Here is a 4,377-nt window from a genome sequence, read left to right as displayed (position 1 = left end):
GGATCACCTGAGGTCAGGAGTTCGAGACCAGCCAGGTCAACTTGGTGAAACCCCATCTCTACTAAAAATACAAAAATTAGCTGGGTGTGGTGGCACATGCCTGTAATCCCAGGTACCTGGGAAGCTGAGGCAGGAGAATCACTGGAACCCTGGAGGCAGAGGCTGCAGGGAGCCGAGATCACACCACTGCACTCCAGCCTGGGCAACAAGGGTGAGACTCCGTCTCACTAAAAAAAAAAAAACTCACTGAATCCTCATAGCCCAACGTTTCCCAGCCCCGGCCCTACCGACGTTTTAGGCTGGGTAATTCTTTGTTGGGGACTGTCCTGTGCCCTGTAGGGCGTTTGACAGCATCCCTGACACCAGATGCCAATAAATCCCCACTAATTGTGACAACCAGAAATGTCTCCCAGACGTGGCCAAATGTTTCTAGGGGGTCAAAATCACCCCCCATTGAGAATTACAGTCATGACCCAATGAAGTAGGTACACCGAGCACTAAAAGGACTTATCCATGTCAAAGAGCCAGCAATGGTTGCTCTGGGACGCAGGCTGGCTGGCTACTATATTGCAAAAGCTGCCCCTTCCCTTGCCTCCCTGACTCATCTCCCCAGGGCCTACCGCCAGCTGCAGGTCACGGCTGCGAAGTACAGCCGAGTTCTTCTCCTCACTGAGCTGTGCCAGGCGCATGGCGATCATGTAGTTCTCATCCTTGAGCCGCAGCAGCTCCAGGCTGCTCGCCTCCCAGTCCTCCCGCAGCCGCTGACAGCGCTCCTGAGCCTGCTGCTGGTCCCGCAGCCGCTGCTCCAGCCCTGCCCGCTCCTCCTCAAGCACCCGGCCCCGGGCCTGCAGTTGCTGCTCCCGCTGCAGCTGGCTCTTGCGAGCTTCCCGCAGCCGTCGCACCTCTGTCATCAAGAATTGGGTCAGGCCCTCAGGCCCCTCCTCATCTGCCAGGACAGAACAGGGGACAGAATAGGCAGCTCAGGCAAGTAAAATCCAGGAGATAGTAGACTGTGTCAAAAAACTCAAATCAGAAAAACACTAGAGGGAAATTCTGGAATATGTTTGTAGAATTTGGGAGCAGGGGAGGTCTTCCTAAACAACACACAAAATCCAGGAGTTGTAAGAGAAAAAAGATGGACAAATCCATATAAAAATGTTTACACCGGCCGAGCGCAGTGGCTCATGCCTGTAATCCCAGCACTTTGGGAGGCCGAGGCAGACGGATCACGAGGTCAGGAGATAGATATCATCCTGGCGAACACGGTGAAACCCTGTCTCTACTAAAAATACAAAAAAATTAGCTGGGTGCGGTGGCGGGTGCCTGTAGTCCCAGCTTCTCGGGAGGCTGAGGCAGGAGAATGGCATGAACCCGGGAGGCGGCGGAGCTTGCAGTGAGCCAAGATCGCGCCACTGCACTCCAGCCTGGGCAACAGAGCGAGACTCCATCTCAAAAAAAGAAAAGTTTAAACTTCTGAAAAATGAAAGATGTATCAAAGTTAACAAGCAACAGAGTGGGAGAAAATATAACAAAAACTCAGAGCCATAATATATAAAGAGCTCCTACAAATCAATAAGAAAAGATCAACGACCAAATAAAAATATGGACAAAAACTATCAATAGGCAAGTCCCAAAATAAAAATGGCTAATAAATACAGGAAAATATGCACCAACCTACCAACAATAATTACAGTAGCTACTAATATTTGTTAACTTAATTCTTTGTGCTAGATACATCTTATTTAATCTTTATGACAACACTATAAGGTAGGTACTATTATTGTACCCATTTCAAAAACAGGAAAACTGAAGCACAGAGCAGTTATTTACCCAAGGTTTAATAAATAGTAACCTGGGAACTGTATCACTCAATGAAATATAAACTTAAAACAGTAACATTATTTTTTACATATCAGAATGGCAAAAATATTTAAACATGATCCCCAGGATTCAAATGGGCACTTACACACTCCTGGTAGGAGGTATGTTGATTTAGCAGTTAAAATACACAGACTCTTTGAGAAATTATTCTCAGAACCTCTTCGCCTGAGACGCATTGGCACAAAGACACACATACAAGGATGTTCCCAGCATCGTTGTAATAATACGAAAATGGAAACCTAGGTATCCATTCAACTGGAAATGGGTTAAATGAATTATGTCCTAACTTCACTAATGAATAGTATGCAGTCACTTAAAACAAGTGCATGTAACAGACGTGAAAGAATCAATAAAATCAGTTGTTCTAAAAAAAAAAAAAGCAAAATACACATGTAGGCGTGTGTGTGTGTTTTACATTAAAAAAATTCAGCTGGGCACAGTGGCTCACGCCTGTAAACCCAGCACTTTGGGAGGCCGAGGCAACCGGATCACAAGGTCAGGAGATCAAGACCATCCTGGCCAACATGATGAAACCCCATCTCTATTAAACATACAAAAATAGCCGGGCGCGGTGGCTCACGCCTGTAATCCCAGCACTTTGGGAGGCCGAGACAGGCGGATCACGAGGTCAGGAGATCGAGACCATCCTGGCTAACACGGTGAAACCCTGTCTCTACTAAAAATACAAAAAATTAGCCAGGTGCGGTGGTGGGCGCCTGTAGTCCCAGCTACACGGGAGGCTGAGGCAGGAGAATGGCATGAACCCGGGAGGTGGAGCTTGCAGTGAGCCAAGATTGCACCACTGCACTCCAGCCTGGGCGACAGAGAGACTCCGTCTCAAAAAAAAAAAAAAAAAAAAACATACAAAAATTAGCGGGGCATGGTGGCTCATGCCTGTAATCCCAGCTACTCAGGAGGCTGAGGCAGGAGAATTGCTTGAACCTGGGAGGCGGAGGTTGCAGTGAGCCGAGATCACACCACTGCACTCCAGCCTGGTGACAGAGCAAGACTCTGTCTCACAAAAAAAAAAAAAAAAAAAAAAATTCAAAGTCACCTGAAGCCTCTGTATTTTTTACATAAAAAAAACTGTACATCTGCGTATGTCAGACATATGTCTGAAAACAGAATCAGGGAGAAAGAGCCATCTTAAGCATGTGGCTCCGAACTTGGAATAACAGCACTAGCATCCAGCCCCACCCTCAGCCTACCGTGGGGCCCTGCGCAAGCCCCTTCAGCCGCTCCATGCCTCAGTTTCCCTTACTGTTCAACAGGCATAGTGGAGCGCCTCCCTAATAGGGATGGGGGAAGGAGCCTGTGCACTGGAGGCCGAGGTGCCAGCATCCACCGCAGGTCCACTCACCGAGGATCATGGAGCACCGCTGGGCAGGTTCCTGGCCCGTGAGCAGCGTGAAGTGTTCGGGATAGTAGAACTCCAGGGCTTCCAGGAAGGCCTCATAGCCCCTCTTGCCACGGCAGCGCAAGATGTCCATCAGGCGCCCTGGAGAGTAGTGGGGGGATGCACCCAGGGTCCAGGGGAGGGCCTCCCCAGGTGCCTGGTTGCTTCTGCCCCCACCATGCTCCAGGCCCACGTTCCCCAAATTTTTGAGCCAGTGACACACACAGGGGCCTGTCCCAACACATCAGGGAAGAGAAGAGAGCCAGTCTGCCATAGCCAGGGGAGCACACTCCCTCATGACTCCTGGGCTCCCAGAGCTCCCCAGCACCCCCCACAGACACAGATGCGGGCCCGCAAATACAGCCTGCCTTTTCAGTGGCACAGAGAAGCCCCTCTATCCCCAGAAGCAAAGAAAATACTTCTCCCATTGGCCATGCCTGAAATTCCACCATTAAGACCATTCCATCATGCCTTTGTGAGCTCTGGTTCAAAGGCACACCCTGTGGGAGAGGGTCGTGGACCCTCGTAAAGCTGAGATGGGTCTTGACACTTGAAAAATGACTGCCCCAGGAGTGTGTGGCGCACAGAGGAGGGGACAGACAGAACTCAGACATCAAAGAGCGCAGGAAAGGTGCCAAGTCCGCCAGCTGTGACCGGCAGGTCCCAGGCCCAGCCGGCCCTGGCAGCCACATCCAACCCTCTGCTCTAATGTGGACCCAGGAAGTGGGAGAGAACTCCGAGACAAAACTCTGACGCCGGTGTGTGCAACGCGGACCACCAGGGCGCAGTGGTTGTTAGGGAGGAGGCAGGCTGGTGGGCATACCCAGCCGGCCCACTTTACGGATGCAGAGACCGAGCCTCAGGGCAGCAGAGCCCTAGCTTCGCGCTCCACGGCTCTGGGCGCTGCGCCAAGGGCATGGCCGGCCCGGGTAGTGACCCACTCGGGCCTCGCGGCTCACCGGTGCGGTTGACGCGGCACGGGAAGCGGTAGGTACTCAGCACCTCCTCCTCGTCCTGCTCGTCGATGACCCGGCACTGGCGCAGATACGGCGTGAGCTTGGCCGGGTTCAGGGCGCGAGCCAGCCGGTGCCGGACGCCCT

Source organism: Mandrillus leucophaeus, unplaced genomic scaffold, assembly GCF_000951045.1.
Source record: "Mandrillus leucophaeus isolate KB7577 unplaced genomic scaffold, Mleu.le_1.0 Scaffold2, whole genome shotgun sequence".
Lineage (NCBI taxonomy): Eukaryota > Metazoa > Chordata > Mammalia > Primates > Cercopithecidae > Mandrillus > Mandrillus leucophaeus.
The sequence above is the reverse complement of the archived record's forward strand: the minus strand, read 5'-3'. Positions refer to the sequence as shown.